Genomic DNA, 25,674 nt, shown 5'->3' with positions numbered 1-25,674 from the left:
AAACTTTCTGGCTCAGGTAGGGAGGCCTTACTGTGTTTCAAAAGAAATCAAGAGAAAAACTGCAGTGGGCTTGTCCAAGCCTCCCACTTATTTGCATGCCTCCTGGGATTTATATGTTGGCTTTTGCACAATTGATTCAAAGTCACCCACCCAGAATCAGACTCATAATCTCTCTTTCCAGACCCACCTCCAACTTCCTGGGGTTGTTTTTTTTCCCTCCTTTTCCAATTCTTAGTTAATAGCGCTGTAACTCACTGGTCGCGGCAAGCAACCTTCCTCGTCCAATCAGTTAGCAGTGACTTCCTGAACAGTTCTCCATCCACATTCACTGACCCATGCTCCTGTCCCATCCTATTAGACGCTTACCTCTTGCCTAGACGGTTCAAATAATTCTTGAGCCAGCACTGACCGATGTATCTAGTATACAAATTTGGCCAGTGAATATCTTGTCATAGGGGCACCTGTAATGGCTTAACCCATGGTAGAACTTAAGGTAGAGATAAAAGTCCCAGACAGAGAACCTTTAGCATTCCTCTAGTCACGTTCCCCCGTCTCAGGTCCATTGGATAGGCATACTCCACGGGCTCTACATCCAGAACATCCAGAATCTTACTTCTCATAGACTTCACTGCTCCCACTGGATTCAACTCCTTTGTCCTCTGTCCCTGGATTAGTGCAATAGGTTCTTAACAGGTTTCCCTGCTTAGATCCACGGTCTCTCCCATCTCTTTTCTACACAGCAGCCCCAAAGTGATCCTGTCCATAGGTTAGCTAATGCAGATGCCCCTCATGGTTTCCCAACGAAACCAAAGAAATTTCCCAAAGAACTCTGTGAACTAGACTCCGAGACCCTTCCCAGTTGGCCCTTCCCCCCATCTTTCTCTCTGACCCTATCCCCTGCTCTTACCCACACACTCACTCTGCCTTGGCTCACTCGCCCTTTGTAGTTCCCACATACGCCAAACAAGCCCCAGCCTCAGAGTGTTTTTGTGACCTCGGCCTGGAAAATTCTTCCCTGGATATCAAAGCCTTACTGTCTTTCTGTTTGCAGTTCCCTGCTCAAGTATCCCCTTATCAAAGAAGTCTTCCTCATCATGCTTTAGAAACTAGGAACCCCCGCACCTTGCAAGCCATATCCTTCCTACCCTACTTCATTTTTATTCTTGGCATTTATCAACACCTAACAAAGGATGTATTTGTTTCTTATCTGTTCTTCATGAGAAGAGAGGCTTTGTGTTGTTTTCATTCTATTTCCAATGTTTTAGAACAGTGCCCGACACAGAAGCTTATACATTTTCGAATAAATCCACATCACCATTGCCATCTCTGGCCTCTAAGAAAGGTAGGTTCTGGTTATCTGATACTGTTAGTCCCCATTCTAGAACGAGATCAGAAGCCGAAGGTGTTGTGTGTGGATGCGGGTGAGTGGGTAGGTGAATACTTAGGAGTAGAAATGGTGAGAACCTGCCCTGTGATTCCACTTTTTCCATTCCTACGCTCCTGTTCCTGGGCTTCCAAGGACATTTCCTTGGGCAGTCCCCCTGGGCCAATTGTCTGCCTCTAGCGCCATCTTACCCAGAGAGCTTTACTCTTGGCTGTTCTCCCATATCTGCCCTCGACTGCACCCAGGCTGCTTCCCCACACCCTGCCCCACTCCTCCACGGTGCCTCCAGAGCCAAATAAAATCTCACATGGTGCACACTCAAAAAATACCAAGTCACTGCTTGACATCTAGGTCTGTTGGTTTACCCTTCATTATCCAATGCTACATACCCATCAAAACAGGCAGTGTGGTATGATGCTTAAATGTCTAGGTTCTGGAGATGGACTATCTGGTTCCACACCGGGTTCCCCCACTCAAAGTTGGCATGACTTTGGACAAGCTGACAAGCAATCTGTCTTTCCTAGCTGAGGGGCAGCACTTCACAGACAAGGGAAACAGCACCAGCCCCCAGGCTTAGGCTAAGAATCAGATCCGGGTCATTCTTTCTCATGCTTGCTTGCAAAGCCTACTTCTAGCATCCAGAAAATGCGAGTAAATGCTAGAAATCATTAGCATTTCTTTAAAACCGACAATCTTTTGGAAAACCTGAATTTCTCTCTTTTTTCTCAGATACCAGATGTCCTTTAATTACCATGTTAATAAGCTTCATGTATATTAATACCTTGGCCTCATATGGATTATCAACTCATCCATGTCTTATTAATTTATATATATATAAAAAATATTACATGCATTTAGAAATATTTTATTTATCTTCCCTCTTCTCAGCATTTCCCTCCTCCCTTTCTTTATTTTTCCTGCATAGCACATCTTTCTGTCTGATTGACACATTGTAAATTACTCTTTATTTTTCTGAGCTCCTCAGGGAGGACTCTCTCTTCTAATTAAAGAAATGTCCATATACACGCCAGTAAAAGAGAAAATAGTATGATGAACACCCGTGTACCCATTTTGCAGACTGAACAATTATAATTGCCAATCTTGTTTCATCTCTTTCCCCGTGAACCTTCTGCTTGGTACCAATGAAAGCAAATCCCAGATATCATGTTGTTTTACTCAGAAATATCTCAATATATATTTCCAATGGATAAGAAAACTTTTCCAGAATAGCCATCAATTAATTATATGCCTACTAAAAATAGTTGTAGTTCCTTAATATGTTCTTTCTCCATCTGTACTCAAATTGCCTTGTTGGAGCAGTGGTGTTTTTCTGCCTGTTTTATTTGCTGCCACATCCCACTAAAGTACCCAACAGCACAGCAGTATTGAACTGCATGAGTGGCTGAGTTGTATTCTTGAATTTTATTTTTGGAAGACAACTCCATTAAAATATTATACACGGTGATTGCAATCTTGGGCTAATGAAAGAAATCCCACTTCACTCATAATGTAGCTGAGGCACAATTCGGTCTTGTTTACACATCTCGTAGAACTAGCACCGGCGTCTTTCATGAGTTCTCAGTTGGGACAGGCCATCTTTGAACCTGCTGCTCTTGCCTCAGAGGATGTGAAATTCCATCTCTTTTCACCTTCTTGAACAGGGAATGAAGATAGCCTTGTTCACACTTCTCAGGCTGAATGGACTGTCCTTGAACATGAACTGTACTACTTACCTGCTGTTTCTTCTTCCATAAAGTGGGGGATAAGGGTAACTACTACATAGGATTGTGAGGACCGTGTGATGATGGCAGATAAACTGTGATACGGTGCTTGGCCTTTAGCAACTATTTAATGAACAATCGAAATCTCTTCCTTGTCATGAAGCCACTAGGAAGGCCCTCAAGGGTTAACTGGGGGCGGGGGACTACTGAGTGGAAGTAGCAGGAAGTACTCAGCAGGGCTTTTCCCCACGACTTCCAGCCCCTCCATCCAGACTTTCTCTCTCTCCTATTCAGGTTGGCCCTTTAGGGTTTCTTACTTTTGCTGGGGTCTCCTGCAGAATAGGAAATCAGTGTTGTACGTTCACTTCTGGGCACTTCACTGCCCTTTCAGGGGTGACTTTGAAGAGATTTTACTGCTGACAATGAAATTGAAAGACATCCTCAGAGTTCTACATTTTCTTTTGAGTAAACACTAGGGGAAAATAGTTGCATGAAAATAGATTTGGGGCTTTCTTGAATGAATGACTAGGTGACACTTTAGATTCCTATCTAAGGAAAATTATTTTCAAGCACACTGGGCTCCCTCATGAATTTAGGGATACAACCGGTCTTGTCAATGACAAGTCGGCAAATCAGTTCTCTTAATGAGCTTAGATACAAGGTCAGTTTTTCCTCTCCATCATTCATCTAACACATGGACATGCTTTCTCGGTTTCATGATTTGGAAGAGCTTCCCTCAATTTCCAAGATTGTGCCTTGCTCTGAGGCAGATTAGCTTGGTATTTGAGGTGAACAAGGCTTTTTATAACCTACAGTCTCTGCGTAGCTCAATCTCTCTCCACAGCACTGAGAGGTTCAAAGTGTTAGATCCAGCTCTGATAGCTTTACCAGACATACACATGTGAGCCCTCTTCTGCATTCTGTGTCTGTGGCCTCTCCCCTCACACCAGCCCCCAAGTACAATCCAGAGTCTTCTGTTTGCTCTCGCTTGGCCAATTTCACCCTCTGAGAGCCGGCATCTGCTTTATTTTCTTCCTTCTCCATTGCAACGTTCCTCTTTTCCAAATATTAGTGGAAATTTTATAATATGCAAATATTTAAATTCTTACAACAGGGAAACTCTACGGATGGAAATTCGCAAAAGCTAGAATTCACTGCGAGAGGAATCCTAATGAAGAGGGATTATAGTGGGCAGAGTCTGCTGCTTGGAGGAGTAGAGTGGAAATTCTAAATAAGTAGTTAGGAAGACAGGAAGGGACGGGGCATCTGGGGAGTGAGGGGGGGTGGGGGGGGATGTGAGACAGTGCGAAGGGCTAGGGTGACAGGGATGAAGTTTTGCCTTCTGATTCCCGTTTGCCTCCTGTTATAGCAAGGAATAGCAGACCCTGGAGGGATGGGCATGGGGGTGGAGGTGGCAATGGACTTGATAGCTGACATTGACTGAGCACTTCCCAGCCCAGGCAGGACTCCAGAGGATTGGCATACATTTATTCATTTCATGCTCACAAGCACTTTGCAGACAATTGCTCCCATTTTGAAGAGAAAGAAGTGGGTGTCCTAATAGTTGGATGTCTGGTCCAAACACCTAGCTAATCAAGGACACCGCTGGGATCAGTGCCCAAAGGCCCAACTCCAGACCTCCTGCACATTGTGTGCTCGGTGTATGGGTTGAGATTGTATTCAGCTGCCAGTGCGGGTGGGGGAGGGAGACACATGTCTGAGTAAGTCCAAGGCCAGTAGGTAGCTATCTGCTCCTAGGGACTTGAGCTCCTTCTATCTTGTTGCACTGAAAGATACCATCTTAAGCCTGGGCAGCCCTATGGCCAGTTAAAATTGAGGACTGCATTATTGTAGAAGAAAAGAGTGACTAGTGGGGGTACAACTCAGCTGCTAAGAGAAAAGGAAGGTGACATTTGCAAGGTGTGGCATTCCAGAGGGAAGGAGGACCCGTGGCCAGAGTCACCGAAGTCCACAGCTCCAGCACCTCGCTGAGCCGTGGCTCACGGTCGCCACTAAAATATTTGACTGACAACTGAGCTATCTTCTCTAAAAGCCAGAACTGTGTCTAAAATATTTACCTGCTGGCAAGATTATGCCCTACTTAAGTACAAATAAGTATTAGAGTCTAGTGTTTGATTAACAACTGGGCATTTCCAATGAACTCTTCATTTTGGCAGAGGTTGTTTACTAAGAGTCAGAAGCAGTTTCTCTGGGAGAGAAGGCTGTTAAAGATGCTAGTCACCATGGGATGTCAGTCATTCATGGTGACATAAGGAAACAATGATGTGACAACTGATATGGTCTGCTTGCTTCCATCTGCTTAATGTCTTGCACGAACTTGTTTTTCTGTCCAAGAGCCAGACTAATCAGACACCTTGCTCGAAAGACTCCACGTTTGGAATGAATTGATTAATCTTCAGCATTCTCAATTCACTGTGATAGAAAAGAAACCACTGGTAAATGCTGAACTCCCAGAATTAAGACCTACCTTGAGAGTGGAAGGATTTCAACATCACTGAGAGGATTACAAAGAAAATCAGAAAATCGAGAACACAGATAGCACAGATTTTTGCCAAGAGGAGAAATTTGAAGAAGGGCAGTCAAGTTCAGTTGTATATTTTCAGAAATGTAGATTCTGTGACTTTTCTTCTATTGCATATCCCCAGAGAATTGCAGGAAGTGCTTTGTTACAGGGTATCCTGAGTTGGAGGGTTTGTTAAGTTAAAAAAACAAAACAACAACAACAACAAAAACATTGCTGTGGTGGCAGTCTTCTGGTGAAGATTATAAAATCCATTTATGCTCCACTGAGTTTGAGAAACAGCAGTCACTTTCATCACACTTGTTTGCACCGTGGCTCAGAGAAGAATGAAGGGACTTCCTTTCTGAAAAGTTTTTGCTAAGACAGCACTTTTATTTTCCAGTTGAGTCAATGAGATTGTCTTCTGTTGGAATTCCAAAATCAAACTTGATGTCCTACTGAAATTTAAAAGTCAGCCGATGAGAAGTAATTAACTCATTAATTACCAGTGTGGCAAGATAAACTTGTGCTTTAAAAGTGGCTAAGTGGGGTGCCTGGGTGGCTCAGAGGGTGAAGCCTCTGCCTTCGGCTCAGGTCATGGTCTCAGGGTCCTGGGATCGAGCCCCACATCGGGCTCTCTGCTCGGAGGGGAGCCTGCTTCCCCCTCTCTCTCTGCCTGCCTCTCTGCCTACTTGTGATCTCTCTCTGTGCCAAATAAATAAGTAAAGTCTTTAAAAAAAAAAAAAAAAAAAGGTGGCTAAGCTGCTTAAATGGCTGGGATTTTCAGGAGAAGCCTATCTGTTGATGTCAAGGAGTCTTTGGCAAGTGTCCTTGGCAAAGTTTCCTGTAGAACTCAGTGAAGGTTTTGGTCTGCTGTGGAGGGGTTTGTCTCTTTCCAAGCTGCCCAAGAAAGTTAAGAACGGTGATGCTGTTGTAAGTAGCAAACTAAGCTGCCAACAGGCGTGAGTGGGCTTAGGAGGGGAGCACAGAGTGCTCCCCAGGCCCTATGAAGGCGAAGGATTTCCTTCCATTCTCTGAGGCCCTTTGACAGACAAATGATTACAGCTCATTGATGGGCATATCAGCAAGCATTGTTTTGTGGAGGGCCCAGGGTGTGGGAACCCGTCTTAAGGGGCGAGGGGATATATCCAAGCCCAGAAGGATGGAAAGCAAATATGGTGTGTGTGCTGGTAAATGTTTAACAGCTCCTTGGGGTCGGTGTGGGGGGCTGTGTGTGTCTGTGTGTGTGTGTGTGTGTGTGTGTACACAACAAAGTGTGTACAGCGCACATACTTTGCAAATAAAAATACAAATGCAAAATGATTTTGACAGAACACTTCTGTTAACATTGGCCAGCCTTCTACCCTTGCAAGCCACCCCTAATAAGTGAATATAGTCTCGATGTGAATATTGTTATTTTATTTCACATTAATAAGACAAAAGTGAAACAGTGAAGAAGTGTGTCAGAGTTTCACTCACTCACCAGTGAGGCGGGTGACTCCTCTGTCTGCTGGATTGGAAGCTTGATGACTGTTTCCACATTTTTGTGTTATTATACAGTGTGACAGCTTTTCGTAAGAGCATTTCGTGTTTTAATTCCATATTATGAACGTCCCCTTGAGCGCTTTTTTGACATGAAGAGAACAGATCAAGCCCAGATCTGTCGTGTTTGCTGACTTCCAAGGCGTAAATATTCCCACTGTGGCTACTTCCCTGCTACAGATGTGACGTCATTGAATGCAGACTGGGACAGAAAGGGACACTAGCCCACTGTTCATGTAGGGTTTCTACCGCACCGAGAAAATGGATGTCGATGACCTCAAAATAATGAAGTAAAAAGGCAGTAAAATAATTAAGATAGGATGAGTTTGGGGCATTATATCTTTGTTTTTAGTACAACTTGTTTCATTTTAAGTTTATATGATTTGTTTTTACTGCTGTCTTTAACCGCGGGCTCACAACTTTCCTTAAGTTCAACACTGGGCTCTTGCGAGCTGCTAAGGAAGAGTCCTGAGGAAAGCGCCCCCTCTCCCAGCTGAAGTGGACATCTGGGCAGTTTGGAACCTGACAAAACATTTTGAAAAGCAGCCGTGATTTCCCTTCAGGTGTGGCGCGTGCTAAACAAAAATGGTCTCTAAATTTCCAAGGGCAATTCAGGTCCAAATGGGGAGGGTGCAGCCTCTGCCCAGCCCCTGCCAGAAGTGTCCCCACTGGTTACCCTAGGCTTTTTACTTAGGGGAGAGGGTGGTAGTAACTGCAGAGGAAGAGGAGGGAGCATCAAATTTGTGAAAAATCTACCAATTCAGAAATCAAAGGGAAGAAACTAGGGAAGGCAAAAACACAGTTTAGACTTGTTTTGGAGACTGATTCGAGACAATCTGACTCAAGTGATGACTTTTCTCAAATTCCTACCTGTTGAGAGATCCACATGGTTAAAGACTTGGGGACAGGGTGGGTTCAAAGGTCACCTTTGTTCCATGCCCAGAATTCCTTCACACTCCTGCTTGCTTTAGCAGATCTTACCTCCACACACTCCTGCCGCCCAGCCCCCACCCGGGACCCCCAGAAAGCTCCCACATTTTTGCATAGTCTCCTCTCTTCCATCCTTGTAGACAGCTTTTGCTGCCCTTGCGTTGGCTCATACCTATCACCCAGCTCATAAAAGACCCTCAGAATTTGTATACCCTTGGAAGGCAATAGAAGATTGTAAAAACAGGCCCATTTCTGACACATTTTCACTGGGATTAATTCAATGTGAACTGCTTTATTCCTAATGCCCCCGAGACCCTCTATGTTAAGGGAGCAGATAGTTAAGTGGGAAGTGAGACTGAGAGCAGGGAACTTTGAAGAGCCAAGGGAGACTTTCATGGGACAGATGGAGGGGTAAAGAAAATAAAACGCCTGCTTCTAGCTGCTTTCTCCCCTCAGACTTGAAAGAAGAAATGTCTTTTTTTTTTTTTTCCTCTCCCTCCCACTTTTTGCTGCCCACAGCTGCTCAGAGACCCAGGCTCCAAATACCACCACCTTCTTCTCAGAGTAGCGAGTCATGAAAACCAGCTCTGAGTTCTAGGTAGGATGACAGAACTTGTAGAGGAGGACCCATCTGCTACTGGGACTGCTTGCAGTTTTTGGCATCAATGGATTTCTTTTTCCCAAAAGATGTTTTTTGAGTTAAGGAGCGTGGTTTGTAGCATTAACACTAACACTGATGCCCCCACATCTTGTGTATAAATGCCATGTTTTATTTGGACACACTCACACAATCATTATCAACTTTATGTTTTTGTGATGTTTGTTGATTTATCTTTGCCTTTGAGTTTACTTTGACAGTTTCTTTCTTGTGTGTGTTTTTACAATTTCTGCTGACTTTTCAAGTCTGAAAGGAGATTTTTATGTATGGGAAGGGAAGGAAAAACACTGGTTCAGGTTGGGTCATTAAAAGTCATTCCAAACCTTTACTCCTCAAAATCCTTGTCTGGCTGTTGGCAGGTAGCCCCAGACACGGGGCAGCCAGACCACGTTCTCGTGGCAGGAAGACACCCTGACTCAGTTGCCCTTCTGCTCTGCCCACTCCTGGCCACACCCAAGCCAGATGGGACAGGTTCCAATCCCACACACAGGAGTTTGCTGCAGCTGCCTGGTCTGTCCTTTGTCCCTCCAGACCCCTTCAGTATTTGCGCAAGTGGGGAAGGGCTCTATGTAAACACTGTCACTCCCTCTGTGACCACTGGGCTTTCCACAGCCATTTCATCCAAGTGAGGGTGTACAGAGCCAATTGTGAGTTTTATTTTGCTTGTCTTTTAAATTGCCAGATCTTTTTGACTGACTTGGCTATTTTTCTGAGGTTGTCTAGACTTCTGCTATAATGATGAGTGTGTGTGTGTGTGTTCATTCAGTAAATATCTGTGTGTCTGCTCTGGGCCAGGCGCCATTCCTCTGTTGTGTGGGTACAGGGGTGAACGAGGCTGAGGATCTGCCCCCTCGGAGTTTGCATTCTCTGCAGAAGACAGATACAAACAAGTAAACATCAAATGCTATCAGGACAATGAAGAAAAGTAAGGCAGGGTCACAGGACAGAGAAGGAACATGGATTGGGCCAAGAGGGCTCTTTTTCTTAGTGATACCCAAATAAAGGTCATTTGTCAATGTTAAAAGTGGTAGTCAGAGGAAGTAAATCAATTTGGGCAATTTATCCTGCCTCCATAAGGAGAAGACCCTTGGCTTTGCTTTCTTGGACCAAATTTCCAAGGATTTCATTTCTGTGCCTCTGTTTTCTCCTTGTGATATGCATTAGTAACACACCCCGGGGGAGCCTGCGAAGAGTAATTGAGTGAAGCCTTGTGGTGGGGTTGGAGTGGTACCGGACAAATAGCAAGTCCTCCAATGTCACCTGTCATGATGGCACTTAGTGGGTGTCTAGCTCTGGGGCAAGGCTGCTCTGTTCCAGAAGGGCAGGATGCCGGAGCTCCTGCCTTGTTGGGGGAAGGAACCTCAGCTTCCTTCTTTGTAAAATGGGTCCACCGAGCCATGCAGGGGTTTGTTGGGCTGATCCATTGAAACAAGAGGAGAGCACAGTTTGAAAACTGGGAAATACCATGAACCGAGGCAGTGGTAGTGCCACTAACTGGAACTAAGAATGGCCTATTTGAAATACCTGATTAGGAGCGCTATCAGACTATCCACCTGTCGCCATTCATGCTCCACACCCCGCCCTCCTTACTTCCCGATGCCTATTTTCTATTTCGCTCTCTGTCTTGTCACTTAAACACCTTCTAGGTCACTGTGTGGAGGCAGGTCTTTGACCTTACCATGCTGGGCTCCTTGCCGTCTGTGGCCAGCTGTGTGGTGTTAGTGCCGTTGACTCTGAGCTGTAGACGAGAGACACACATCTGAGTCCAACTCAGGCTAGAGCCTGTTTCCGTGGCGTGTCGCTCACACGACCCGCTCCTCTGAGGAGTCTGTCCCCCTCTAGGCAGCACCTCACACTACCCTGGGTGGAAGGAAGCAAAGAGCTTGGCGGGAATCTCGCACGGGGTATCGAAAGGATATTTCTGTCAAATTAACAGATCCCAGTGAAAGCAAAATGGTATATGAGTGTTTATCACCTGTACGGCACTATCCTAGCTACCATATGGTGAGTGGGAATTTTAGCCCAAAGGTAAAGAGTAGTTGGTTAAGCTAACTACAGTAACAAAGGGGATGACTTCTGGGTGACAGACTTCTTGGAAATTTGCAAAAATTAAGATAACTGGAGACATGAGGCTGTGTTCCAGTGTTGGGGGGCAGCTTGGTAGAGAACTCACCCAGATCCTGTCTCCTCGGCTCACCCCGCCGGTCATGAGGCAATTTTTGGTACCAGAGTTACTCAGGCAGAATTTCCTCAAGACTCTTCCCCACTGTGCCACACTTCTTAAGTGGGGCGCCTGAGCCAGACCAGGGAGCCACCTTCAGGAAGAAACAGTGAGGTATCTACTCCTCAGAGGGATTCCATAGGCACCCACCCCCACCCCAGCTCTCCTCACCAGAGTGTAGAGTCAGCAGGAACCCCTCCCTTATCCTGTCCAGATAGGTTTTGCTAAAGGGAGTTATTCCTAGCGGGTGTGTTGTTGGGGGCTCGCATGGTGTTTTCTCACCATGGAAAATTGGAGACTTTTCCCTTCAATTGAGATAAGAAAGCCACAATTATTTGTTTTAATGCCTCCCAAATGCCTCGAAGTGGACAGAAGAACAAAGGAGCAGACTTTTTTCTAAGCAGTGGACCCAGTCAGGGGCATTGGCTCGGCCCTCTGTCCGAGAGGAGCTGCAATTCCTTCTGTGTCCAGTAGATACAGAGTCTTCACTAGAATCTTTTTCTGTTGTTGCTCAGTAGGAAGTGACCGAGGAAGCTTGCTGAGGCCGCTTCTGTCGTTTGTTAGGGATCCTGTGTGTCAGGGACACGTTCTTACAGTTTCACTTCTTTTTACCCCAAACCTCACTCCGGTGTAATTCACCAAGTGACACTGAAGTCACATATGATGTAATGGTGACTTGAGCTGCACAGGTGCAGCCAGAAAGAGGAAGACAGATAGGAAGATTTTCCCCTCTATTTTGTAAGTTAAATTACCTTGGTGGTGGTGGGGACAGGGGGATATTATATCATCTTGTGAGAGCTTGCGCTGTTGGGGTCAATGACAGCGCCATCTTTTGATAGTACTGTGTGAGGATGTAGGCACCCTTTTATTTTTTTTTAAGATTTATTTATTTATTAGAGAGAGAACGCATGCGTGTACACGCAAGCACACATGTGAGTGGGGGGAGGGGTGGGGGGAGAGAATCTCCAACAGACTCCACGCTGAGCATGGAACCCAACACAGGGCTCCATCTCATGACCCATGAGATCATGACCTGAGCAGAAACCAAGAGCTGGATGCTAAAGCAACCCAGCCACCCAGATACCCCTGCATGGTAATCTTTAAAAAACTTTTAAATTTTTTAAAATTTTATTTGTCAGAGAGAGAAAGCCCATGCACAAGCAGGAAGAATAGCAGGCAGAGGAAGAAGCCGTCTCCCACTGAGCAAGGAGCCTGATGTCAGACTTGATCCCAGGACTCTGGGATCATAATCTAAGCCGAAGGCAGACACTTAACCAACTGAGCCACCCAGGTGTCCCAAGTAGGCACCATTTTCAGTACTGCTTAGTAAAAACCATTATCAGGACATTTTAGGTTTTGGTTTTAGTCAAAGTTCCTCTACTCCCCGTCCCCTAGAATCATTAGATTCTAGATTAATACTATTCAAAGTATGGTCTGTGGTTCACATGTGGGTCCCTAAGACCCTCTCATAGGGTCCCCAAGGTCAAACTATTTTTATAATAATACTAAAACATCATTTGTCTTTTTTATTCCTTTCTCTCACAAGGAGGCCTTGAAGTTCTCCGGGGAGTATAAGCCATAGTGTATCACAATGTATTGAATGCTCAGGTAGATATGAGACGCCATCTCTCTTCTTTCTATAAAGCCAGACAATCCAGACACTTAGATGACTATAAAACAATGCCAGTCTTCCCACTAAATGTTTTTGGTTTAAGAATTTTTATGTTCCATTGAAATATAATTTATATCAACATGTAATGGGATAATGAATATTATTTTAAAATAAATTAATTCATATTTTGAAAATTGCTCAGGTTTAGTTTCCAATATAATAAATATTAGAATTCATAAGCCACATCATCAAGAGCTCTTTGGGTGCCTCGGGAGTTTTTAAAGTTGTAAAAGGGATCCTGAGAAAAGTTTAAGAACCACTGATCTAATATAAGAGCTCTTACCAGAAGAGTTGGGCAGATCTATTTTCCACAGCCAACAGCGCCTAGGAGGCTTTGATACTGGTGTGAAATCCTGCGGTGATAGCCTGTGTCTGCAGAATGCATTACAGATTTTTCACTCCAACCTCAGCCCCTGAGATAAGAGCTTTGCCTCTCCTTCCAGGCCTCTCTCCCATCACTGCCCTGTGCTCCAGGCAGACTGGAGGAGCTGGACTTGCTGATGCCGTCCTACTTTACCCATCTCTGCTCCTTGTCCTTGAGTCCTGCCCTGTGCCCCAAACACACCACTGCAAGGAAACCCTCCCTCCTTCCCCACACCTCCAATTCCTGGACCTCAGTTTGCCTCCCTGTCGCGTCCTATAAGGAGAAAGCAGTGCCCATCTCACAGAGTTGTTGCAGAGAATGAATGAGCTCCTTTCCAACGTGAGTGACCAATTCTTGGTTTGGGTCCAGGTCATGAGATCGAGCCTTGCATGGGGCCGAGCTCAGCACAGAGTCTGCTTAGGACTCTCTCTCTCCCCCTCTGGCCCTCCCTTCCTCATGCTCTCTTTCTCTCTCTCTCTCTAAAATAAATAAATAACTTAAAAAAAAAACTTTCCACAACAACCAGATCTAATGAGTGAAACTCGATTGAGTCATAGATCAAAAAACTATAAGATCATCTTAGAATAGTAACTTAACTTGTTAAGGCTGCCTTAAATTACCATAGACTCAGTGGCTTGAACCAACAGAAATTTATTTCTCACAGTCTGAAGGCTAGAAGTCCAAGATCAGGGTGCTGGCAGGGTTGGTTTTATTCTGATCTTAGCTTGTAGATGGTTGCCTTCTCCCCATGTACGTTCATCCAGATTTCCTTTTTATAAGAATAGAAGCCATATTGGATTGGGACCCGCCTGAATGACTTCATTTTAATTTAATTACCTTTTTGAAAACCCCATCTGTAAATGCATCACATTCTGAGATACAGTGGGGGAGGGTAGGACTCGAACCTATGAATTTTAAGGGAACACAATTCGATCCATAACAGACAACCAATCAACTTCCGACATGGACTGGGTTTCAGGTGGCATTTGGGAATTGTGGATTTCCCCAGGTGCAACAATGGTCTGTAGTTCTATAGGAAAAAGTCACTTGGGGGGATGCAGGATGATGTATGTAGAGGTAAGGAGTGACAGCTGTATATTACTGTCAGGCTGCTCAGCAAAAGAGTTGTGAGGACAATGAGAAAACCGCAACAGACACCACAACAGGGGCCGACTCAGAGGAGGTATCTGCGACACAGGTGATGGACAAGGGTATAGTGTTTTAAATTCTTCCATAAAGTGGGGGATAAGGATAACTATTACATAGGATTGTTAGGAACATGTGATGATGGCAGATAAACTGTGACACCCTAGAGAGAGAGAGAGAGTGAGAGAGAGAGAGAGAGAGAGAGCACGCACGCGCAAATTTTCCCAAAGAGAGTGTGTTGTGCTCTCCGGAAGTCTTCAGGCAAAGGTTCAGAGTTCCCTGGGCTGACTGAGTGTCACTGTGGTCTTCCCTGAAGGCTAAGGACTGAACATGGAGGCCTTGGAAGTTCCGTCCCATGCCTCGTGATCAGGAGTCAGTACTGATCTCCCGTGTGTTTCCAGCTGGGAAGGAGGGGATGGGGTCCTGGGAATTCAGTTCTGTTCACCGCTTAGGCTTTCGAGTAAAGGGAAATGCTGCCACAGCCACAGCCTCCATCTTGACAAACACACTTTTCCTGGCCTCGACAGACTCAGATGTACCCTGCTGGCAAGTGCTCTTTAATGTTTTCAAGGTTCAGCTGTGACACCAGCCAAGTATTATGGGATGTGACTAAGATAAGTAAATCTCTTTAAATAGGTGCTTACCATTCCATTTCAAAAGGCTCAAGGCCCAATATCAAAAAATCCAAGCCTGTTGTTCGGTATGCCTGAGGGATAATAGCCTATAGTATTAGGAATAGTTCCATTTTCATACTGAAACTGTGTGTGTGTGCGTGTGTGTGTGTGTGTGTGTGTGTGTGCACGCGCGTGCGCGCGTGGTATTTTTACATTCATTTTAGGTCAAGGGTGTAGAAAACTATTCAAAGTTAAATATCTTGGTGCTCAACTGTTAGCAAACTCAGGAAATCTTATGAAATAAAAATAGCAAATCAACCGTGCTTTATGGTGAATGGGACATTTGAGAGGAAGCAAGACAGAAAAGCCACTGTCTAGACTCTGTGACGTGACAAGCTCCCTTGTAATAGATCAAGGGAAGGGTGTGCTCTCAGAGCCCAGTTCTAGAGATGTGATAGAACAGGTCAAATCAGCAAGCCCAAAAACAGACATGTTTGCTTACACCATGTCAAAGGCTGGACAAAATATTTATTTGGAAAATGAAAAATATTTATGTCTTGAAAGGTGTTTTTGTGGCAGACAGAGATGGAAAGAAAGTTTTTAATCATTTTTCTTCTCGAAGCTTCCCAAGCTCTATTATATGCTACAAAATCTGCTCTTAAGTAACTTGCAAAAGGATCAAAGTCATCATTATCTCCACTCCTGAATTTTGCTAACATCACAACAATCCCTGTTCTGAATTGAAATTTTTCCTTTGTTCAAAAATCAAGTTATCGTGGTTTCTTCCATTAGGACAAGTGAACATTGCCACAGATTATTGTGGTGCAAATCTCAGGAGTAGAAAGAAATGAAACTTAAGCTTACAAATGATAGTGGTCTTTTTTTTTTTTTTTTTGATCAATGCTAACATCATTTTTGAGACAAAAACTTAAACATCTGGTTTCCTTCTGGGAAATTGCACTGTTGTTTTTTTTATTTTTTTTTTTAACCATCTTAAAAAAAAAAGTCTTTACTCAAATAGAAAGTTCAAATAATTACTATTTACCTGAAATATCCAATGTTGACACATAGATTTTGTTTATTAAGATGACAGGGTTAACCAGATTGGATAGAATGTGCATCCTGCCTGGCAAAATTCAATATAAATATTTGTGTCAACATATGCTTGCCACAATTAGAAAAGATTTCCATAACACTCTTGCCTTTAGCACTTTCCGCAGAGCTGATTGCCACCTGCGATCATTAGAAACTTAAATCCCAGATTAGAGAGATAATAATGAACAATTGCCACTTTGTTGCATACCAAACATGTTGCTGTATGATATGCAAGTTTTATGGAATGCAGGCTTTATTTTGTTTTAAGTATAGACATAGCCTCCATTAATATTGATTTTTAATGCTATCCTTGTAACCACTTGATAATGGGATTTTTAAATAGAACCCGCCCTTGTACAGCATCAGTGTTTGCAAATTTAACTGTCCTGATGTCTGACATATGGCCACCAGACTGAACCCAAAGCAAATGTTTTAAAGGTTTGGCAATATTGGAACAATGGAGGAAATGCTGTTTCTGGAGTGAAACTGAAGAGTGAAGCAATGATTTAGGCATTTGGACGCCCACTTTGGGAAGCTTGAAATGTAATATGTTTCTGGTTATTTTCTTCTCTGAGTGGGAGTTTCTGTTTGACTGTAAATTGCCACTGCTGTTTAATATGTGTGTATTTTTCTTGGGATAAACTTCAAAAAGGATGTTGACCTAGTAGAAAACCCCTCTCCTGAAAGAATGGCATAAAGTAGCAGCCTTCCACACAGAGCAGTTTCATCCTGGTTTCTCTTCAGATTCTTTTGAGATCAAAGAGCCCTCAGCAAATGGACACTGGTTTGGGGATGGTATGGCGGAAGGGGAATACACACGTGTGTACCCAGACACATGCACATGCACACACGTGCAAACACACGCACATGGTTGTCCTTGCCCTGCTGTGTTAAACCCTCTCTACCCAGATTATGCATTAACTTGACTCAATTGGAGGGACTTGGGGTTGAATTCATTTAGTTGGCAGGGTTGGTTAATATTCTGTCTCTACCATTAACGACCTTACAGTCCGGCAGAGACGGTAAGATGACTGCATGGTCGTTATGTTGTCCTATGGAATTAGAGGCTGTGAGGTAGCAATATCCCACAGGCAACTATCAGGCACACAGTGGTAGAGAAGTTCTTCCACTGACAAGTGGGCATGGGGTGCTATCATCCACCTGCAGATAAGATGTCTCAAAAGAGCCTGGAAAGCAGTGAAAATGGAGAAGTCAATCCAAGAGAAAACATGGGTGTACATATGTGCACACACATGTGAGACCATTCTTCAATTTGTCCATGATGCCCTCTACCTTGTTTAACTGGGAGGCCACGGAAAGAGTGGGGCTCAGAGGACAGGTCCTAGTTTAGACCTTGACTTCACTCTGGGTGTGATGGGAAGCCCTGGAGGGTTTGAACCCACAAGTGCCGTGATCTGGCATATGAGTGGGTTTGCTCTGGCTTCTGTGCACAGAATCAGGCATGAGGACAGCAAGATGAGCTACAGGAGGCTTGGAGCTGTCCAGATGAGAGAGAACGAGTGTCAGGACCAGGGTAGGAGCTGTCGAACTGGTGAGCCATGGCTTAATATCTGCTAAGAGTGGACCTGGTTGGGTTTGAGGGCAGCTTAGTTGTAGGGCTTTGGAAGAAGAGATTAAAGGATGAAGCCAAGGATCAAGCCTGAACATCTGAGTGCATTTGGCATCACTGACTGAGCTGGGGAATGTGGAATGTGGAGGCAAGACAGGTTAGCAAGGGTGAGAAGGTAGGAGCCTGTGGTCATGCTGACCTTGAATGGGCATTTCAGCTCTAGGCAGTGATGTCAAGTAGGCACTTGGAAGTATGAATCTGGTGTTCCAGAAACAGGTCCAGGAAGGAGACATACATCTGGAAACTATCAGCAAATCTGTGGTATTTACAACCACAGGGCTATATGCGATCTCTTAGAGTAGACAAAGAAGAGGCGGGAAAGCTGACCCTGGAGCTCCCCAGCACCAAGGATGGATGAGAAAGAAGATCCAGCCCAGGAGACTGGGAGGAGCAGCCAGCAGGGGAGGAAAGCCAGAGGTCTGTGGTCTCCTGGAAGCCAAGTGGAGAAATGTAGATCGTAATAGCTGCAGAGTCAAGCAAGATTCTGAGAATGGATCACTGCATTTTGTGGTAGGAGGTCAACAATTGACCAGGTTCAAGTTGATGAATAGTTTCAGTGGCATGGTGGGGGTCAGAGCCTGATAATTCCTCTTACTCACAAGAGAAGGCTGAAATTCTCAAAGACTTTACAAACTACTCTAGGAGAGAAAGAAGGGCAAAACAATCTCATATGGCCAGGAATTCAAAAGCTCATGGAATACAGGTTTCTGGATCTTCTGTGGTTGTGGCTTCCCAAGGCTGTGTCAACCTCCAGCCTGTGATCACACCACATGTTGATCACCATGATTTCTCTCCTTCCTTTCCAATTAAAACCAGCAGCCTTCTTGCCAGTTCTGCTTTCAGGTGATAGACAGGACCACGGGGAGTGATGCAATGGATCATGTTACTCTTTCGGGAACACCCCATCCCTGATACAGAGGCATCAGGGGACCCCCAGGGGCCCAGCACAACAGCCACACCTTACACCTAGTCTTGTCTGACCACGTCTCGTGATCACTCACACCGTAATGACAGAATGTCTAGGTCACCTGGCAAGATGCTCAAAGGAACGGGACAGCCAGGTGCCGAAAGAATATGAGGTAAATACAGCATCTGAGTTTGCATTTCCGAGCCCTTCTTCCCCTGTGATGGTGGATTTGGAGCTTCCCTTTCCTCTTGCAGCAACTCAGCTGGCAGGAAGCTCACAGTTGCTTCAGAGCAGGGTGGAAGCTTCTGGAGATGGGGATGAAGGTAAAAAGAAGATTTGGGCTAGTGGAGAGGGTGCCTGTAAGAGGAGCAGGGAACAGGGCTTTGGAGGGGTCAGCCTCCTGCTAGGGCTGCTTCTTGCACACGTGCTCCCAGGGACCGGCTGTCTGCTTTCTGTGCCACCTCCGCCAGGCTGTCCACCAGCTCCCCTGCTCCTGGGCCCACTCAGAATGGCAACAGTCTCTCTACTCACAGCTCTCTGATGCCTAAAACATGCGTGCAGCATTTCTGATCTTTTCCGAGGAGTTTTTGCTGCAAGTGGCAAAAGGTCAACAGTTTAAACTTCTCAGAAATGTCTGTGCTACAATACTCAGTGGGGGAAACAAAAGAGGGGAAAAGGTCAGAGTGCCTTAAGTTATTTCATCTCTGTTCTCCTTACAAACAAACAACTAAACAGGCAAGCCGGGAAGGAAAGCACCCCGGGATTAGCCGTGATTGTCTCTGAGTCGTAAGCGATGCCTTGTCCTCGTTTTTCTTTACAGTGTGCATCTGTTATTTGTGTAACTAACAAAATGGAAATGTAAAGCTCTCTTCCAAAGTTCAGTTCTCTGTTTGTACACTTTTACCATCTGCCTTGGCCACGTGGATGCCAGCAGGCTTCCATCAGAGTCTCGGGTGCTATAGCGGACGGACAGATGTCAGGGGACGCACAGAGCGGAAGCTGCCGCCCAGGCTGGCTCTGCCTCTCCTCCCTGCTTCTCCTCCCTCTCCCTCCATGCCTTGTTCCCCACACGGTGGCAGGGGCATGTGCCTCTGGTAGAGAAGGTAGTCCAATGGCCATCATCCATTAGGGACACAAATGGCAGATTCACGTGCATTTCTGTTATGATCGCCAAGTAGTCCTGGAGGGTAGACGAAAAGGATACTCTTGCTTCCTGGGTACCGAAAAGGAAATAGATGTCTGAGGAGCTAAACTTCTGGTAGATTCCAAAGTTGGGACAAGACCCTCTGAACCCTTGTTTCCTTACACTAGTCAACGACAGTCTTCAAGGCTCTTAAAACCGCCAATCTATGTAGAAAGAACATTTTGAAAAACTTCATATGCGTGTAAATGTAATATAATGTAATGTAAATGTAATGTAAATATGCATGTAAAAAAACATCACATTGAACAGTCTGGAGCAGGACTGAGAAGTAAGGCGCCCCCTCCCCCACCGGGAAGGGCACTTTGATTGCCAGCGCTCCAGGGAGTAGAGATGGAAGCCCACTGGCCCAACCCATCCTGAGCAGCCAGGATGGAAAGAAGAAACCAAAGCCAGCAAAGGACTTGAAGAAGATAATAGAAGCCTGGGAAAGCCTCAGGCAGGTTTCCTGTCACAGAACTCTAGAGGAAACTTAGGTGGGGCTCAGTGTTGGTAAAGGTACCTGAGGGTAAACGATGATTGGCGCCAAGAAAGAGCTCACCTTGCAGTAAGAGGAGGCCCGGCTCTGTTCCGGAAGAGTCTCCGGAGCAGGAGGCAACTGAGTCTGAGCAAGGGAACGGATGTCTCAGAAACGTGTGCATTGAACATTCTCTGCTCATTCAGTGCTTTCCTTCAGAAACGGGACTAGCCAGAAGGATGAGCAACCGTTAAGAGAGGGTGAGCCTGAGTCTGATGTGGGAGTTGAAGAGAAAGAGACTCCTGAGGGGAACCAGATGAGGGACTGGGAGAGTCACTGGGGAGACAAGATGGCACGTGTGTTTCTGTGGCAGGCATGCTTTCTGACTCGCCGTGAGGCAGAGAGAAACCCCTGCCTGTGAGAACATTTGTGAAGATGTGTACAACCGGAGGGTCTGTTTGCTGAGGCAAAACCCGAGGGGCCCTGGACTAATCTTGTCTGAAGTCAGAGGTGGGCTTGTTCACGGAAGGCAGGTTTGCAAGGGGAGACATTGAAGTATTGAGGCCTGAGGTTCCCCAGCGTGGTAGGACACCCAGCACAACTTTCTTCAGCCCGCTCAGCCAGACAGAACTTATCTGCCACTCCCCCAGCTTGTCATAGCTTTCCTCCCGCTAGCCCCTGTCCTCCTGGGTCTAGAATCTCAGCTGGGAGGCTGTGCGTTTGTGGGTGCCCGTGCACCTGACACAAAGGCTGCTTCCAGAGCTTGGACTGCGGGTATCCTTGACTCATTTACCCCTGACTCAGGCCCTTCTTATTGCGTTCCAGATGTGTGCTGAACCCATGGCCTCTCCCAACCTCCAGAAGCTATCCCTCCTTCAACTCTCAGCTGACTTTGTGACTCCCTGACCTGTTTTTGCCCCAGCTCTACGTTCCTTCAGATACCTTATCTTTACAGTGCCTGGCTTATTAATCATCACCAGTCTTTTGGCATAGGGCCATGTTGGATGCCATAATCCTCAGTCTTGACTATGGTCTGACCTCTCCTTGCAGAACTTGCTGTGGCCACCAGGATCCTGGCATGAGACAGAGCCCTATAGGCCTTCTTCCAGGGGATCGGCACAGCCTGGGAGCCCAAGGGAGGCGGCCCAGAGCTGTGGGTCGGCCTTGCAGGTCTGGCCCTAGGCTGGGTCCTGGCTGAGCAGCATTACAGAAAGTGGAAGGAAGCGGGGGAGTCTGTGAGGGGCAACATAAAGGGAGACGATTCTTGAGTTCTAGAAAGGAGAGCAAGTAGATGTCTGGGTATATGTGTGGTAGGGGTTTCTGTGAGGGGGGTGTGGTTGGAGAGTCTACTTTGGGCCTCAGGACCACAAATGAACCCTCGTCTCATTGGTGAGGCCTAGAGCAATCCTTCTCCACTTGACTCTAAGTCAGAGGTGCCTGGGGAGCTGGGAGAAATGCAGGTTCCCATCCAGGGGGGCTGGGGCAGGGCTGAGGGCTACAGCTGTCGCTGCGGCTGACGACGCTTGTGCCAGATGACCCTTGGAGGACCAAGGCTCTGAGGGCACCTTGAGGCACGGCCTTGATGGAGGCCTGTCTTCCATGTGGGGGCCGAAGCTGTTAGGAGCCGTGGCTGGAACCAGGGCCGAGAAATGGGGAACCTGGGTGCAGAAGGCAGGGGGTGCTGGTAGGAGCCCCTCGGTGGAGACCCGGACCAGGAACATGCATTTCCCTGGACTGGAGTTGTGGCAACTTTTTAAATACTCACATTCTTCGTTACAGTCATGATTCCTTTTTGACCAAAATCCACGCAGTGAAGCTGCTTGGCTTGCGTCTGACTCTCCATTGTTTTGTGCAGAGTGACACGTCTGTCACGTGAGAGTGTGTTTATGAGTATATAGAGCCTGTTACTTGCTAGAGACCAGATCGTGCACACTGCCTGTCGGAGGTCCTGAATTTCAGACGGACCCCTTGGCTGTTTGTGTCTATGCCATCCCAGGCTTTGACTTTCAGAGAAGCCATATATTTGCATATGTGTGTTAGATATAATATTTATGTATGAAAATATTTCTACTTTTATATAAATATTATCTATACACAAACCCTAAAATATATAAATCCTAGCATTTTGGAGCTAAAAGTAATTTACAGATTAGTCCAATCCTCTTATTTTTATGGGAACCATTAAGGTACAAGAAGAACAGTAAGTAGCAAGGGCACACTCATGTTTGGAAGTCTTACGGGCTCACTGATGGTCTAAAGGACTAACCTGGACCACGTTATCGCATTCTATTCTGAATGGGATGAAGATGGTCACTTTACTTCTGAGAAGAGAAAAAGCAGCATGATAGGAAGGTTGAGTTTCCCATTTCCAAGGTCACCGCTTGTGGGCGGCCCAAGCATCCAGACTCCTTGAACGGCCATCTTTTGCACAAATAGTTTATACAGGCTGTGATATTGTAATTTTTAGTATTTTTTTTAAATCTTACTATTCGTTCTTATAAATACTTTCCCACACCACCTCCCTTAATGATTACAAAACAAAACAGCCCTTTATTTGTGTACAGAATGGACATTGGAAAGCGATGAGGGATCTCCTGGCCCTGATTTGCCCTGGGGTTTGGGTCCACTCATGAGTGTCAGCTGCCTGGGGGGACATGACTCAGAGCACAAGGTCTGTCTTTTGAATAGTTTCCTTCTATTTGCTTGCTTTGCATTGATGGCAACAAAGCTGTTCATGGTCACAAGCACAGTGTAAAGTTGTTCTAATAAATATATTCAGTGCAACAAAATGGGTAAGTGAGAACTCCTGACTGTTTAACTGGTGCAGATTAGGGGGAAGTTAAGGAATGAGAAACCTCTGACCATAGTTCTGCCAACACTGAGATGGGAATTGCCTGCCAAACAGGTCCAGAAACCATGCAGGAGCTTCTAGTAGGCATCACAGGGTTTATGTAAGAAAGCAGGAATGGTGGCTGGCAGAGGCAGCCTGCTCAAGTACCAAGCACCCCTTGATCCAGCAGAACCTGAAGGTGTATTCTTGGCTATCAAAACCACCCTGACCAGGGTTCTGAGGCCCGGCAGCTGCACAGTTCTGTATTAAGCCTTTGTCTTGCATGTTAGGTGAGATTTTTGTTCAGATGTGACTCAGTCCAAAATATTTGAATGCTACCATGTGAATGGCACTTTGGGAAACCCCCAAATTACCGTTACAACACTGTCCTCTCACATGTCTATAGTAGGATAAAGGACATACCACACATATCCATGTAGTACATTACACAAGGGTATGGAGGGGACACACGTGGTTTAGAGGAAGTGTAGACCGGGTACAGAAAGTGAATTTTGAGTTAGATGAGAGGGGACATCACTGTTGATCTGAAGGGGAATGACGTATTCCCAGCTTCACGGGTGCTCCATGCGAGAGGCGGGTAAAGGCAGAGAAAATAAGGACCATAAAGGTGGTGGAGGAATGAGGCCAAGTGGGGAACATGGGTTAGTCCGGAGAGATGTATAATGTTCTTATTTGTGTCATGTCTTCATCTCAAACACGCTGTGTTTTTTTCCTGCCTCCGACCCTTGCTGTCAACATTCTCTTTCTAGAAGTTCTTCTCCTTCCCACCTTGAAGTCTTGCATGAGCTTTCAGATACCCCCCTTTCGCTGCCTTCCTGTGGGCATTGCTGGACTATCTCAATCGAACAACAAGACCTCCTGCTCACTTCTGAGGCCAGCATTTGGGGCATTCTGTCCCCCTTTGCTTCTTCAGAAGTAGGGTGGTGCGCACCCATAGTGGCAAGGCAGCCCCCCACTGTACCCAGGATTGAGCAGAGTACTCTGTGGGGGCGGGCTCATTCAGTCGGTCAATGTCTGTCGAACATCTAGTACCACAGTTCTTGTCAGGTGATGAGCAAAAGAGGAGACACCACCGCTTGTCACAGAGTCTAGTTGGGATAGAGACAGGAAGGAGTAAGTTACTGCAATACAGGGGAGGGAACGGCTGGCTGGTAGAAGTGTGAAGTTCAAGAGCACATAGGAGGAGCACTTAGCGAGCAGACTGAGCAGGAAAAGATTCCCAGAGGAGGTTGCATATGGACTGAGTCTTGATGAATTAGACATTAAGTATAGATGAAGAAATATCCATTGAACATGTACAATGCAGTTAGCACATCTTGCACACGTATGCAAATACCTGAGTTTCAATCCCTTTCCTGCATTATTATATTAACCCTTCTCAGCCCAGAAACACTACCTGTGTTTTCTTATGGATCCAACTGCTCTCAGACTGATCTCAGGCCTCAGGCTGATAGGCCTCCAGTAGACGGTGTGAGGAAGGCTCAGAGGTGATCAGAGCTTCTGAGGTCCACAAAATGTATCTCAGTTTACTTGTTACTTAAAGACTTTAAATAAAAATGTATATAAGTGATACATGATGAGTGGAGACAGGAAGGGGGGAAAACGGGTTCACACACCTAAATCCCACCAGCTAGAGGCAACCAACCACACGTAATATTTTTGTTTTCCATCCTTCTAGATATATTCCTGCAAACATGGGACCCTAGTATATTATACATCCTAGTCTGCAGCCACTATCTTGGGAGCATTTCTTAGAATATAAGCTTGGCAATAAAGTATCTTAAGTGCCTCATCCATCATATTGCCTACATTTAGCTCTGTGAGTCCTAATTCAGGAAGCAAATAAATGGAGATACCGAGAATCATTGTGCAATTTTTTTATTCTGACATACACAAAGTGGGTGGTACTGACGTTGGTGGTTAAAAGATGAGGCAGAGCAGAATAAGGAACCCCACCTCAAAGGGATGTTTTCAAGAATACTTTCGAAAAACATTTTGTAATGAAATGGTACATATCATGGATGGCTGGTTTTATTTACCAAAAAGTTCTGGGGAAACTAACTGGCTTTAAGGTAGAGCTTACCAAATACTAAAGTTTGCAGGCACTTCTGGTGTGATTTCATTTGAATTTCCTTTTTCCAACTTAGTTGATATTTTGCTAATGACCAACTTATTTATTTAGGCTTTTGAACCATTCTGTGCAAATACCTTATGCAATGCTTTTTTTTCTCCCCCCAAAGTTTATTTATTTTTATTAAGCCAAAAAACACACTTCACATCTGGGAGCAACCAACAAATGGATTTGCCCTCCTTTGAAGACTCATAATTCAGCCTCGCATTTTTGCATAGTGACTCTGGGCCTGAGGACCCCCTTCCCCCCATGAGACTGGGTTTCTGCCCTGGAGGTTATAGTTCTAGGGAAGAGATGGAACAACAGTGTCCCTGGGAAACACATTGTTTGGGGGTATCCTCCCGAAGGAAGTCACTGGTCCTGGAGCTGAGTCGTGAGGAGGAGAGAGAAGAGGCCAGGCACCGAAGGGCAGGGCGGGAGTGGCAGGGTGGGCAGCGGTGAGGGTGGGACAGAGTCCTGAGAGGCAGGTGACAGAGCAGCCAGCAGCCTTGGCTTCCGGCAATGTGGTCCTGCCAGTGTGGGTGACGCAGCGCAAGGTTCGCGGGGTCTGGGGAAAAGCAGGCCACGATCAGATTGGGGCCGAGGGGCTTTCCCCTGCTGGGGAGTTGGCCAAGACGCTGTCCTGGAAC

The 25,674-nt window shown here is 45.7% G+C and overlaps 1 protein-coding gene across 2 annotated transcripts in view; it reads left to right on the top strand.

Annotated features, from left to right (window-relative positions):
• PLEKHG1 (pleckstrin homology and RhoGEF domain containing G1) overlaps nt 1-25,674 on the top strand; it is a 217,202-nt gene that overhangs the window by 11,728 nt on the left and 179,800 nt on the right. The window contains exon 1 of one of the 2 annotated variants that reach the window (XM_032338744.1): nt 14,122-14,211. The exons of the other annotated variant lie outside the window; for it this stretch is intronic. The gene's annotated coding sequence lies outside the window, so the exon portion shown is untranslated. Of the gene's footprint in view, nt 1-14,121; nt 14,212-25,674 lie in introns of those variants that run through there. 2 annotated transcript variants of the gene reach the window in all.

Source organism: Mustela erminea, chromosome 4 (genome assembly GCF_009829155.1).
Source record: "Mustela erminea isolate mMusErm1 chromosome 4, mMusErm1.Pri, whole genome shotgun sequence".
In the NCBI taxonomy this organism is placed as follows: domain Eukaryota; kingdom Metazoa; phylum Chordata; class Mammalia; order Carnivora; family Mustelidae; genus Mustela; species Mustela erminea.
This window is presented reverse-complemented; position numbering and strand designations above follow the sequence as displayed.